At 36.3% G+C, this 15,378-nt stretch overlaps 1 protein-coding gene across 5 annotated transcripts in view; it reads left to right on the forward strand.

Moving 5' to 3' along the window:
- ERC2 (ELKS/RAB6-interacting/CAST family member 2) overlaps nt 1-15,378 on the forward strand; it is a 438,499-nt gene that overhangs the window by 368,679 nt on the left and 54,442 nt on the right. For 4 of the 5 annotated variants that reach the window (XR_014590924.1, XR_014590925.1, XR_014590926.1 and 1 more), the window contains one exon: nt 12,342-12,529. The exons of the other annotated variant lie outside the window; for it this stretch is intronic. The gene's annotated coding sequence lies outside the window, so the exon portion shown is untranslated. The remainder of the gene's footprint in view (nt 1-12,341; nt 12,530-15,378) is intronic. 5 annotated transcript variants of the gene reach the window in all.

Raw genomic sequence — 15,378 nt, forward strand, 5'->3', positions numbered from 1 at the left:
GGTCCATGCATGAGCAGTGTTTACAAAACATAGGATGTCAGACTCCACAATGGGGTTTTTATTTGACAGAATCTGGTCAGTAAGGTAGTGCATAGAGTAAACATGATGGAATGGAAGGGAACTGAAGAATCCTTTTTCGTGACTCTTGTGCAGAAGTCTGAAATCTGTAGTAACCAGGAACCACAGCTTCTCTTCTGGAAAATTAGAGTATCCAGTTATTCAGAAAACTGATCCAAGGTGTTTGATTGGGGAATTTTCTGTGTGTTCACACAGAACATTATTTTCATGTCATCAGTGTAGCATCGTGCACTAAAAGAGGTATAAAATACACTGCAAGCTATTTCATAAGTCTGCAAGTGATGTTTGTAGGGTTATTTTTTGGCATTTTGTTTTGGTTTCTTTTTTCTGAATAAGGAGATGAGCATTTATCCTAATGTAGGAAACCAAAGGTTTATCTTAACCATCAATTGTAATTCTGGAGTTTAAATCAGAAAATGTGTCTCTCTGGATTTCAGCAAAGGTTGAGATAATGTTCAGCAATGTTTTCATCTTCACATTATTGTCTTAGGCTCTGGAGAACCTGTTATTAAGACAAAAAGGCTATGTACATCTGTCTAAATTTTATATAGTTAAAGGCTACATTTCTTCTTGCCAGATGATTCTTTTCAAAATTCTATATGCAGATTAGATGCTGCTTAAGCAGTGTGTGCAGTAGCACCTGGAAATATTGTTAAGTACAGTCAGTGAGGGGAAAAACATCGGTGATTGTGACTTTGAATTCTGTAGAATAATTAATTACTGATTTTTAGCTGGATTTTTAAATATCTGTGTTTCAAGGGTTTTTTCTATTATTTTAAAAAAAATATTTGTAAGGATTTAAACATAAAGATATGTTTAAATAAGGCTTTTAGTGCAAGAAAAAAAACATAATGCCACCTGAAAATCTTCAAAGTCAGTCTGTCAGGTTCCTTATGGCACTGAAGCTCTCACATTATCTTTTTAATGTTGAAATCAGCTCAAGTCAGTGAAATTTCTTTAATGAACTTTAGGGCACATCTTCAAAGAAACCTGCAATTGAACCTGTGGAAAGGCCAATGCCTTTGAACTGTGAAAAAGAAGTTTATCCTAGATTAGCTTGATATTTTAGTTTACTCTGCCTTCTAATCTAGTAAGAAAGATCTAAGCTTGAAGAATAGCCCTGAACTGCAGTGACAACCTAAAAGTAGTGTATTGTTAGCATGAAATTCATTGCTTCCCTTAAGTATTGGCATTTTAAATTTGGGAGGATACCAAAGTTGTTTATTTTGTACTGTGAACTCTGGGTCTCTCTGAGCACTATGTTTTCTTCAGTTGTTAAGAGATGTTTCTTTGTTTCTTTGTTTATTTCTTTCACTTGTTACTACCTTATAAATTGAAAATTTAAGTTCATTTTTTGTTTTCATTCTCCCTCTAACATTTCAGTGTACTTCTATCCGGTTCAGTCTTTCATCACTCAGATGGAACAATGTGCCTTCAAATGTGAAAGAAATAACAAAATCTGGAGCAAATTACAAAGTGATGGCGAAGGGAAATGCAGAGCTGTATGGAAATAAATGCATTAATGCAGAGGCTCTGATGCACATGAGTCTGTTTTGAAGGACACTTCATTTTTAGTTTGAACTTCTGCTTTTAAATTTTGCTGTAATATGATATAACATTTGCTTGGGTGAGTACTTGAGAACTTTCAGTGTTAACAGTATTCTTTTTGATAGAAATTCCATTGGATTTTGGATTTTGTACTCTTTCCAGGTTACAATAAGAAAAACATGGAAGAGATTTTTAATAGAAAAAACCAACACTCAGTGCTTTGCAGCTGGAAATCACAATACCTCTACTACTGCTTTTATTTTATTTTAGTAAGTGGAGCAGGTCAATTCACTATCAGAGTTGACTGGATTTCTTCTCTGGTGAAAGTAAAAATGCAGGTCTAACAAAAAATTCAATTAAATGACCACTAGTCTCTTCTTTTCAATCATTCTGTGAAATGTCTTTTAATAACTATCTCATTTCATGGAATCAAGGAGGACAAGCATGGTTATGACTCAACTGGCAAAGGAAAATGCACCCTTTGTCTATAGCACTGAGTTCCATAAGTGATGTTATTCAATGTCTACTTTTAATTATGGATTAATAAGCATTTACATGATGAAGAAAGTGCAGAAAGGCAGAATTAGGTAGAAAATCTTGTTCTGATGAAAGAAATTGTGTTTATAAAACTGGATTTCTGAAAAGGAAAGTATTGAAGGGAATAATATAAAATGTATTTGAGGGAACAGAGAAGAAGTGAAAATTATGTATTTATCCAGCTTGTAGATTTTGCTATATTTTCCTGTAGTTTATTTTTTTTTAAGTTAATTTATTGACCTTTTAAGGTCAATGGGATTTTCACCACTGGCTTGATTGGTATTATTTCACCCTTCATCTGTGAGAAGCAATTTCTGTTTTTATTACTATTTCAAAATGGTAGCCTTCCTTTTCTTCTCTCACTCCAGTTTCCTAAGGATTTATAATCTTTTGCATCAAAAGGAAATCTTTTTCCTGGTACATACTGTATCGTTGAAATCAAGTACCAGGCAAAAAGCTGGCTGACCTAATGGGCTGATTCCAGCAGAGCAGACGTTTTGAATCTGGATTTCTTAGTTATTGAGGGTACAGGATTTTGAATGCTTTTATCCTTTTATTGGTGAATGCACTAAAGTGCATGCAGACAGAGAATGTTAAAGTGGCAGTCAGATAAACTTGTTAAAGCAGTGGGAGTTTTTCCTTTCTTTCTACGTGACTTTATCATCACAGTGGAGTTAAAAGGCAATTAGCCCTTCAGCTCTTTTCTGGCCACTTTATTGGCATTTTACACACAACTGTTGAATAGACAGTGCCATATTAAAAATTCCAATGAAGCTGGCATGGGGATAACAGACTCTCAATTTCTGGTTAATGTAGGTTTCCTTGAGAGGAACTATTGCCAAAAAGCTCGGGTGAAAATTATCTAAAAACAGTACCGATGCATGCATGTTCTCATAGTTGATGGAAAATTGTAGTAGTCTTGCTACATGCTGTGTTACATTTCCAGGGAAATATTTTTATAAAAGAGTGTTTGATGAAAAAGTTTATTCCTTTAGTAATAACAGGCTACCCACTGTGTTTCTTTAGGCAATGAACATGGTGAGTAGAACAAGACGTTTTCATCATCAGAACAACTATCATACTTGCTTTCCATTTCTGTAATTTTCATCTGAGGTCATTAAAACACTTTACAAACATGAATCACTTATTTCTTGCAGTATATGAGATGGTGGGAAATAGATTATTGTGTCAAAACCTTGACCAAATGTAGTCCAAATTTGTTTTGTTTTGGTTTTGGCTTTGTTTTTTTTTTCTGTTTGGATTTTTCTTTGTTGTTATTTTGGGAGGGGGGTGGGTTTAGAATTGTAATATGAAATATGGGGTTTTCTTGTCATTTCAGTGTCAATAGAAGATCAAACATGTCTTTTGCAGTTCTTGTACCCCAAAGTATTAAGAACCAAAATCTGACAAATATTTTTCATGACTGAGGAGAATGAAGTACAAAAACAAGACATATAAGCTCACTGCTGGAAAGTAAATTGGATTTTTCATACCATTTCAGTTTTAATCTGGTCTTGCCAAAGAAAATAGAAGGCTTTTGATAGACATGACTGAGACTATTATTGCATCTTAATGATGCATTTGTTGCTTCTATGAATAAATTTATTTAGTTAAATTTTGTAGCTGATTTTAATTTACTGATGTTAGATCATGAGAAATCCATTGAGGTCTGTGAGTGTGATTGAGAGCCAGAGGGTAAAAACAAAGAGTAGATCTGGTTTTTAACCTGACCATATGCATTACACTGCTCCAAGCTGCACTGGAGGATCAGCAAAAAGGCTCCTTAGAAGTTCAGCTGATTTTTGGATCAGATCTCTTTCAAAGTAGGGAAGGAAAGCTGGTAGGTTTAAAGAATCAGAAGTCCTATTTTCACTATGCTTTGGTTTGCATGACAGCTCCAGAGGGCACTCAGATTTTGTGCAGAGAGCAAGTAATGGATTTATGCTCCAGTGTGCCTTAACAATAAACAAAGTAAATCAAAATGTCTTCATTTGCTCAGGTATATAAGTTAGAATTTCTTTCAGTTCACAACACTCATTTGAAGTGATCCACAATAGCAGCAGATCTGTTTTAAATGGTGAGTACATGTATTTCAAATCTGTTAAAAACTCAAACTTTGCTTCTGATGCTTACAAGCCATCATTAAACTCATCTATAACTTTTGTCTTGAAGTAGAACAAATACATATTGCAAGACAACACAATGTTTTCATTAAATGGGTATTAATGTGTAAATTTAAAGTCTGGAAGTTGGAAAGTGCCAGATTTAAAGTAGCTCATATAATAATTTTATTTTAGGTGTTCTTTTGGTTACATGTTACAGCACTTTTCAGTTACACAGCCATTTATTTACTGCCTTTTCTGTAATTCCTCACTGCTGTTCCATGATCACTCTCCATTGCACTGACTCCATTCTTGAGCCGCATTTTAAATGGGACAGTAACTGTGGGAGAGACAAGCAGGCATCTCTCCCCTGGGCAGCTTAGCCCTATCCATGCTCCTGCTTCAGATTCCTTATGTGCTAAAAAATTATGCAGATCAGAATACAGGTATTGTGTGAGCTTCTGTTTGATTCAGTCAGGGCCTGTCTGAGATGCAGAGAGCACCCCCAGCAACCTCAGAGTGATGAAATCTCTGCCATGTCGACAGGAAGAGTATCTGGTCATGAGGAGCAAAACCAGTGCTGAGGAAGGAGTGATTCTGAGCTCTAGGCCATCTCTGACAGTTTTCTGGGCTGCCAGGAAAAAGGCAATTTTTTCACACCTAAAAAATGAGGAAATAAAAAACCACAATTTTATTTTATAGGGACGTGTCAAATATAACATCTTGAAGTCTATGCAACTGTTTTAAAAATGAAAAGGACTATAAAAATTGAAGAACTTTACACAAGTAAGCCTAATACATCAGAGCAAATGACCAAGACATCTGCAACAAAGACTTTTGAAACTGTGCCCAGTGTCTGTGCACGATCTTTTCCCACACAGATAATAATTCTCCTCCCCTATCACAAAGAAGGTGGACTGTTAGTGCTCTAGAGAGATGCAGACACGGTGATGAGCAGCATAGGAAAGCCGAGGAAGCAAACAACACTGTAGTTTCCAGGAGATGCTTAGCCAAAGCAGCATTTAAAAAACGTTGGTAGTGCTGAAAGGAACTGCAGTGTGTAAGGAGCATTTGTCCTGTGGACAGAATGACACAGACCCTGGAGTGAAAAATAGTGTGTGATCATTAGTTAGAAATAGCCATAATTTATAGACACCAGGGGGCAGAATTAAGGTTGCAAGCATACCTATAAACCTGGCATTCCCAAGCAGAGGGCTATTTATGTTCAAACTCAAGCACACTTTTTAAGTTTAAATATTTGAATGGTATAGAATTCGTTGCAAACAACATTCTGTTTGTGGAAACAAAAACATTTAAATGCAGAGAAGTGTGATTGTTCATTTGTTACAAACGTGAATTTAACTAAAAGCTAATTTTAATTAGTTTCAGCTAATGTTCAAACTTTATTGTTTGGGCATAAATTAGTCTAGCTTTCTAAAGCAAAAACATCAAACAAGTCCTTTCTTGAGGGGTAGGTCTCTTTTTCTTACTTTCTGAACTGCACAAAACACTGTAGATAACTGCAGCTTTTTATTTCCAACCTGACCTTCCATGTTCTGAAACTAATTTGCCATACTGCTTCTCAAAGTCTGCTCAAGGACTTCCTTTTGCAGAGTAATGTTCTTATTAAGCATTTGCAGAGTAAGGTTCTTATTAAGCACATCCTATAAGACCCAGGAGGATTGCATGCAAAGAAAATAAGATGGAAACACAAATGAATTTCCATCCTCCAGTCAGATACATGATATTGATGACCAGGATGCATATGAAGGATATTGTAAAGAAGACAAAGAAAAATAATTAAAGCAAATGTCTGACAAATTGGCTGTCTTCAGATGCAAGGATGACAAGTGGTCTATGCAGCTCAGTGGGGGACATGGAGGTATCAAGCCAAATTGTTATGTAGTCAACAAGTCTCTTTGAATCACATAGTTATGTGTAACCTCTCTTTTAAATAAGGCCTCAATTTAAATTACATCATCATGAAAGACTTAAAAGCCATGAAGTTCTACATGAAAGCTGATAGTTTTGCTTAACTCCAAATGTTGTTCTTCACAGTTATGATTTTTATATTTTTACAGGAATAATGAGATATTCTGTTAAAGTGAAACTTCTTTCAGACATTATTTCCCTAATTTTGTGAGGTGACAAAATAATTTCATGCTAGCTTAATTTGGTGGAAAAATGCACTGAAATAGCTTCAGCATACCATAGTCTCTATAACTTGTGATGTTCTCATTCCAATGTAAGTAAATATAGATTTCAGAGGTTTTACAAGGTTAATGAGGAATCTTTACTCTCTGTATGCAACTCAGTGCAAGTGTAATTTACAAGTGAAGTTGCAAGGGAATTTGCTCTAGAATTATCACAACTTTTTCATTTCATTCTTCAACAAGATGCAGAGTTTGAGTAATCAGAATTGTGATACGATTTTCCTATTAATCTGTTTTAAATTTGATATTTTCACCATGACTAGTCCATGAAATTTGTCAACTTTGTCTGTGATTTACACAAGCTCTATTTATAAAGAGAACTTGTTTGAGTCCTAAGGCATGGAATATTATTTCCCAGCATGCTTTTAGTGACTTTTTACTAACAAGTATAAACAAAATATGCTCATTGACTATATTATTATTTCAAGATCTGGAGGTAAAACATGAGGAATGTTGAAGAGTATATTCCCTATAGCAATGTATATTAGTCTTAAGCCATTAAGAGGAAAATAGCCTATCATATCAGAGTTGGTAGGGATGGTTGTGATCATAAAGTTTACCTAAAATAATTGGATAACTTGCTTGTAGATTAAAAACATATGTGATTCTCATATGTCTTTATGCTGAGGCTTTAGAATTAATTGCTGTTAGCATGAACCAGACCAAACAAAAATAGATTTGCATCAATTCTTTGTAATGGGGGAAAAAAGAAAGGCTTGAATGACAGTGAAGATAATTCTGTTTTGTATTTGGAGGGAAATGGCTACACAGTGTTCACATACAGGAGTGCAATTTACTATATATGGGAAAGAATAAAGATCCTTTATGTAAATGTAATAACAGGCAAGTAATACCTTCAAAGGAAAGAAAAACAGTCTCTTGGGTACAGAAAGTTTGTCTGTTCCAGCTGTCCTCTCTCACTTGTTGGGGGAAGAGGAAGATATTTGGGGAAAGGCCAAAACAGGGATATTCACAAAGAATCCAGTTTTTAGCTCAGCACAATATCTTAATCAGCTTTCACTGAGCTGCCCTGCTCTGTACCAAACAAGCTATAAATGTGCAGCCCACTCGCGCATGTAAATAAGCCCCTCTGCCCATGGGGGTGAGAACAAGATGACTCTGGGCTTCAGTAACAGCACTGCAGGTACAGGAGAAGCAGCATCACCTCCTCTTCCAGCTGAGCAGGGCCCTGGAGCAGGAACTTCTGAATGCTGTGGCCTTCTCCATGTAATTTCAAATTCCTGATGATATGTTTTTATGAAAGATCTCCAGAAATCACACATATTGGGATCACAGATGGCCAGCTTGTTACAAGATCCATAGACTGGAGCCAGAGAGCCAAAACTTGACCTGCTCTGAAATCTGGTCTTTCTCCAGCAGAAATAGCCATAATCATTCGCATGTCCATCAAGTAAACAAAATACAGACATCCTCTCTCATGGTCCCTGTGGTGTGAAATGCCCCCTGCGAGGTCAGATCAGAGGGGAGCTGCTGGCCATGTGGAGAAAGGTCAGGGAACAGACATCTTCAGGTGTCCTCTGCCAGTGCCATGGTGTTATTATGTGATTGCCCAAGCCATAGCAGGTGAATTCTGTGCCCTTGTGCTTCTGCTTGGTCTTCTCTCTGTCCTGCCTCCTTAATCACTGTAGCTCATGCTCTCAAAGGCCCAACTGCCACAATCTGATTTCTGAATGAAAACAGTCAGCTGCACCCTGTAGAAATTCTTATTTCACAATGTCCTAAGAGTCCAGGGGAGGTTTGCTCTCTACTCCAAGCTGGAATCTGACCTCAGAATTACAATTTAGTTTAGACTTGCAAAAGTATTTAGCCCAAAATGATATTTTGTGGAGGACAGAGAAGAATTTGGGGTAGACCAATGAATGTTTTACACATGATGTTTTGCACTTCCCTAACTAAAAAGCAATTAAATAAATTTTCTTTTTATTGCTCATAGCATAGAATGGAAAATAAGTGGAATCTGAGCCATTTAAAAGATATTTTTAAAATAGTATAAATGAAAAATAGATGTTTAGAATTGAAGTTTGATCTAATATAATACCATAAAATTTAGCAGCCGAAATGATTTATTGATCATCTTACTTTAATATCTCAATGTCTCCTTACAAATTCAACTGTTCCCTTCAGATCCTTGAAACTTGTCTAATACTACTGATATATGGAATTTATGAATAACCAATGGGGCTACATGGTTTCTATTATTCTTTCTGGATATCCTAGATACTTTGAACTGCTATTTTTATGTGTACTATCCAAATGTACACAGAATTGCTTGGGACACACTTGAAGCTGCATGAAACTATGGAAGCTCTTTGTTTAATCCACTTCCTGAATAATTGAGTAAAGGCTCCTATATTTTCTACATTAGGCTCTTAAAATTATTGTCTTTCTATTATAAATAATTCTGCTCTCCATGGTTAACATGACATGTTTGTATAATAAAAAATGCTCACCTGTGTAAATTAGGTCTACAGAATTTCCTTAAATATTTGTTGCTTATGAAAGTCCTACAGCAAGGCCTTGTCCTCAGGCATACATTTATCAGCTGAAATCTTGATTGTTTTGCCTGTATTATGTCACTCACGTCTGGCAGGAACAGCATCCTGCTGTTTGTGAAGCTAGCCTCCTGCTGCTGCTTAGCCACTTGTAGGATTCTATCCCAATTCCTCTAATCCACTGTTTCAATAGCACCATATTTGGGCTCCTTCACAGATTCTTTTGCTGCTCTGTTTGGGATGCTCTATGAGCTGAATTAGAATTTTAATGTTCCATTCAAGGAACCTTTTTGTAAATAAGAATATAAGGAATAATCTCCTCCAGTCCCTTGGACAGAATTTCTACACATGCACTGTATTATTTTCCTTCAAACTTTTGTCCAGAAGTTTGGGGCACTATTTCAATTGATTGGTTTACTTTGTGAAAATCAGTTCCACTTTGAGGTTTAATGTTGCAATAAGGCCTGCTACCATCCTAAATTGTTTCTTTCCTGTTGTAACTCCTCATTCAGAGTTCAGTGCTCCTTGTTTCCATTATGTCAGGGGTTTACTGAAATCTTTTCAAGCTCCTTGTGCAAGTCAGGCCTAATTAAAGCAGAGAACTGAAAGGACTCCAAAAATGGTGTTAAAAACGATACCAAAGCACAAAATGCACTGTAGGTATTTTTGCCATACTTTCAAGAAGTCAAGAAAGATTTTCAAATGTGTTTTTCCAGTAGCTATTTTCTGTATTTTCTGATCCCCACATGAAACAAGGTTTAGAGAAAACAACTTAAAGCTTGACTGGTGTATGTATGTATACATACATATATATATATGTATGCATATTATTTATATTTTTATATATGTGGTCTTTCCCTTTACTTGACACCTAAGCCTATTAGTTTTGCTGGAGCTATTTGTGATCAATATAACAATTGAAAAATAGGATAGCAGAACATGATCTTTTTAAATTTAGAGCTCTTGGGCTTATATTTGCTTTAAGAATTATTCTTTAGAGAATGGGATTTAGTTTACTGAAGAATAAACATGTGGTTAAATGATGATGCAGATTTCATTCTTCGAACAAGTTCTTTGGACACAATGTATCATTGCATGAGTCTCTTGTTGAGTTCTCAGCTTGAAAAACCTTCAGTGCAGTATATAGAACTTACCTAAGTGCTTAAAGAGAAAAAAAGATATTATTGAGGTAAAACACTTTCCAACAATTTCATAAAGTGTCCCTCTCACTTGTACCAAACTTCCCTCTCTGAAAAATTCACTTTAGAGCATGTACCATGTTTGCTTCAGCAGTAGCTTTCTGCAGTCCAAAGTTCCCTCTCAGCTGGATCATCATCATCAGAAGCCACCTGGTTCCAAGACCTGCTGGGAAACCCTGTGAATGAGGTCAGGGATGCGGGTGGAAACTGGAAAAGACAACAGCTACAGCAGTTTGATATAATGAATAAATTTACAGCCAGAAATGGAACAGAGAAGATAATGAAGAAAACAGGGGAAAGAAAAAGACTTCAGAAAGAGGAGGTGAAACAGGGATAGAGGCAGTGAAGTATGGGAGAAATCAGAGGGAACAATACTGAAGAAAAGAAGTGGGACAAAGAAAATGTATTTTTTGGTCTCCTTTCTTGCATTTAGCAAGTAACATGTATATATGATTTGTTCACAAATGTGTTAACACTTCTGATGATAGCAACATAGAAGAAAGATGTTTAATAGCTTTTATCAAGGGATTTAATCCGTGGAATCCAAAATGAAGAGGTTTATAAGTGATCTCGCCATGCAGTATCAGTGAGAAGACTTGCAGGTCTGCTGCTCCTTCTCTGTTTGTACTTTAAAATTAATTGAAAGCCTCATTGTTTTGTTTAAACTGTGAAAGCTTCCAAGGTCAATGAGTGAGGTAATTGACCTACCTGTTGTAGGACAAAAATATGTATGTTAAATTGCATAATTAGTTTTAATTACATAATTATGGTGGTTAATATAGGGAGGTCAAAGGTTGCTATTACATTTAGAAGTCATGGCAAGAAACACAAAAATAAGCAACATAGTTTAATTCTGTGTTTCTTTGGGTTTTAAAAAGAGTTCCACTGTGATCTATCCTTGACCTTGGATATTTGATGATTATAGCAAATAATATATTGCTGTTACCCTTTTTGGAATCATAGAGACACCTTTGTAAATGACTAAGTGACTTTACCAAAGACTTCATTTAGCTTCAGAGCACACAAAAGTTAATCAACAGTGGGAACTGAAGTGACAGCAATTTAATCTGATTGGGTAAGGTAATTACATGATTACCAGGAGTGTTTATATATAGAGAAGGATATTTTTATTGGAAAAAATCCTAATTGCTTTCTTACTGAGAAGAGAAAGAAACAATCAAATTTGTTGTCACAGGTTAAGAGGACATCCTTCATTCCTTGAAATAGCTCCTTTTCATATTTTAGTGACAAAATGAATGCTTAATTCTTTGCAAATTTGCACTGGGGTTATGTTAGGAGTTCCTCTGTTTCTGAACTTGAAATGATGCCATCAATATCTTGTTTCATTTAAGCAGCAGCTAATTGCTTATACATCAATTGTGTGATAGCGTAAAGATGTCACGATGCTTGTAATTAATTATCTCTTTTACTGTGTGTAAACACTGTTGCTTAAATACAGGTTGATTTCACCAAACTTAAACCTGAAGATCCATTATACATAATGGATATTTTTGGGAAGGAGGGCAGTATTTGTTTTTCCATGATGGGGAAAAAAAGGCATCACGTAAAAGATAGGTAGATAAAAGGTGGTGTTCCTAAATGCTAGAAGAAAAAGTATCATTCAAGTTCTCTGAATGGTCCTTTAGAAAATGCTCTTTAATTTTATTGACATAGAAGGGAGTGTTGGGAGATGTAACTTCATTAACAAACTTTAACCTCTGTGCTTACTCCAGAAGAGCACTGCAGAGTAGAATCCCATTTGGCTGATAAATACTGGCTTACTCCAAAACCTGATGAAAGAACGGGCTGGGCCTGGCACTTTGTAGGGTTGTGTATAAATCGAGATGCCAAAAAAAATTTTTTTTGACACTTACAAGAGTAACTGCATATCACACTGGTAACTTTTGAACACATTCTGCCAGCAGGAATGGGATGCAATCCTCTCAAGACTAACTTCTAAGGAATTGAAAAGTAAATGAACTACATGTTAAATAAGAAATTAATGAATTTTTGAAATTAAATATATAATTATGGAAAGAAGTTCTATGATATTTTCTATGTTATAAAAACTACGTGTTCTCCCTTTTGCTGATTTTTTACTCAGAAGTGCTTTAGAAAATATTACAATTTTGAATTGTTTTTCTAAACCAGATGATCCAGTCACTGTTGGAGGCACATAGCCACGGCAAAATCTCATGCTGTACATTGATCACCTGTCCAACCTTTGCCTAGAGTGTGATCCCCAGTTCCTTCAAGAGATCCATCTTTACCTGTCTATAAAGAAGAAGAGGAGGGAGACATCTGGGATATTCAAGTATCAAAGTTTAACACCAGAGCAGGTCAAATCTTGATTTATATTATTTTCTATATGTGTTGCTAGTTTTGACTGGGGTATTTGGCTGCAGATTTTTTCAACCATTGCATAGTATGGGTGGGAGTTGCTCCAGTGTTAAAGCATTTTCGTTTGAACTGCTCACTTGCTGAAACTGTGCATGCCTTTTTCATAGTTCTGTGGTGTGAAATTGAACCCCAAGTCACTCTGCTGTTTAGGAAGTTGGCTAATATTGACCATGCCTGGAGTCTGTACCTCTCCCTTGAACATGTGCTGACCACAGAGGCTAAAATGTGGCAGCTTGTTTAAAACTGTTCATTGTACTCGAGCTGCACCATCCTGTATTTAGTACACAACCAAATCCAGGTCCACAGTCAGTGCAATCATGTTCTTTTATTTGTTAAACTTTCTTCTTACTCTTCCTCTTCTCTTTGCAAGAGGACTTTGATATCCCCAAAAAGCCAAGGTTTTGCTTACTGTCCTAAGGACTGCCCCTTTAGGAGTGTAGCACAGCCCACACACAAACCTGGAATATGTCCAACTTGTTCTTTGAGCAGAATGTGAACCCCTGACCTCCTGGGCCTCCGGCAAGAGTGCTGCCTACTGAGCCACCAATACCCAGGCCATCAATAAGTTTTAAATGCCAGTTGCAGACTTCACAGAGATAATGACTTCAGTGTGTAAAGGTTTTGTTGTGGAGGCTGCAGTCTCACACATGGCGTGACAGAGTAAATATGCTAAAACCATAGAGAGCCCTTGCATAACTCCCCTTGATATAACAGTTTTTGTAATATGTTTCAAGGCATGAAATACTATTTAAAGGGATCCTGTTATGTAGGCTTAGGCCCAAAATGAAGCTATTATGAAAAGAATGTTTAGCAAAACCAGAAATATGTCCATGAAATCGTTGGAGTGGGAATTTCAGGGTAACCTTGCTTAGATTTAAAGTCGCCTGCATGACATTGCACTGTTGTGCTAGGGAATGAGAACCAGCAAATGAAAATACTGTTAAGTGAGAATCAGAAATTGAGCAGAATAAAGATGTTAGAAGGCTATTACTATTGTTATAACTTTTTAAAAATCTTACCTCATCCTGAGAAAGATGAGATGAAAAAACAAATTCCAATTTAGTGATTCAAAGCAGCACTATTGACACAGGTAAAACCATGTATTTGAATTTTAATAGTATTTTTAACCTGATCACAAATAAGTTCTTGTATTTTAAGTACTTACAAAGTAAAATGAATATGAAATAAGCTTTCAGGTTTTGGCACGTTTCAGTTTTATTGATGTTTCCTATTCAAAACTTCGCATTAAAAGCATACAAGAGATACGTTGATGTTTGCAAACAAAGTGTTATTTATAGACTTGGATCAGGAAGGAAAACATGGCCAGATTCAAGCTGAGACCTAGATTGCTGGAAGGCTGTTAGATAAATTGCATGAATCTTCTCTGGAACACCGGCCAGGAACCCAGGACTCCTTTTCCCAACTGAGTGCCCAAATCACTAGCCTACAGACTCTTGCTCCCTCTTGTGTTCTTTCTCCAGCCCAATGAATCTTGAATTATTTTCTGTACAATGAAAGAGATTCAGTGGTAGAACTTTGATGTCTCCCTCTCCTTGTCCCAGCATTTACTGCAGCCTGCAGCCAACTGATGGGAATGTTCTGCTTAAAGACGTTGCTGGGTCAAGAAGGAATGGGACAAGGGGCTTTCGCTTCTGGGATGAGCAGTGCTGCTGCCAGGCTGGGAATGACTGGTGCTTATGTGCCATTTTAGAAAGAAATAGCACCTGCAGAATTTTGTAGGGAACCCATCTGGTTGGTGTTTATTGGGCTGGCTTTGAGAGCACCTGGTGGGTCAAACTCCTCAGATCACCTGTGCAGCTACCACAGGACTGGGCATAAGCTGAGCCATGAGATAAAGCACCCCGGGCTGAGCAGGTAAATTCTGGCCATGCACAGAGGTGCAGCTTCTGTGTCTTGCCTGTATTACCATCAAAACCTTTATTGCCTCCAGAAACATCTCCAGGATCACCTTTTGGCTGCACATGCCTAAATTTTTCTCACGGCCTATTTTGAATTTCTACATTTTTAGGATTTTATAATTTAATAGCTCTTTTGAATGTAGAACTGAGAAATTTTGTCAAACAAAAGTGAAGTTTTAAAGAATGTGTTATAATTAGGCAAGATGACAGGAAGAATTTGTCATTCAAAAGTGCATCAACAGTTATGAACCAGAGACAAGACATAGTGTGTTTTAAAAAGTGAAATTGCTTTGAACACATTAATGCTGTTCAGGCAGTACTATAGAGCAGTGTATTTTAGATCTGAACTTAGGAATAGCCAACTAAATTGACTGCATTGCAGTTATAAAACAAAAGTTTGTCAAAATTACTGACTTAATTCCTAGGCTCTTTTTTTTTGTCCCATATGTGTGTTTTTATGAAGTCCTGCAGTGCAGGCCCTTATTCATGCAAATAAATGTATTTATCTACCACAGTGGAATTATTCTGGTGAATCAGTTGTTGTCTAAGATCAATTAGGATGAGTCTGGTTTTCTTTTTAATAGAAATACTAATTTCGAAAATGACATCCGTGCATTATTTTAGTCTTAAGATCTACACACAGTATAAAATTGGAACTGTAGATTTTTAGGCAGATTAGGTAGATTGTTTCTACCTGTTTAAAACACTTGAGGAATAATGTGATTCATTACACATTACTTTCCTGGCAGTAGATGTATCACCTAGCTTGATATCCAAATGTGAACTATTGCTGCTCTGTTATATGGTGAATTGGGGGTGATGGAGGTGAGACTAGAAACTTTTCTTAATGAGAGGTGATTGGTTTTAAA

This window comes from Zosterops lateralis (genome assembly GCF_965231275.1).
Source record: "Zosterops lateralis genome assembly, chromosome: 11".
Lineage (NCBI taxonomy): Eukaryota > Metazoa > Chordata > Aves > Passeriformes > Zosteropidae > Zosterops > Zosterops lateralis.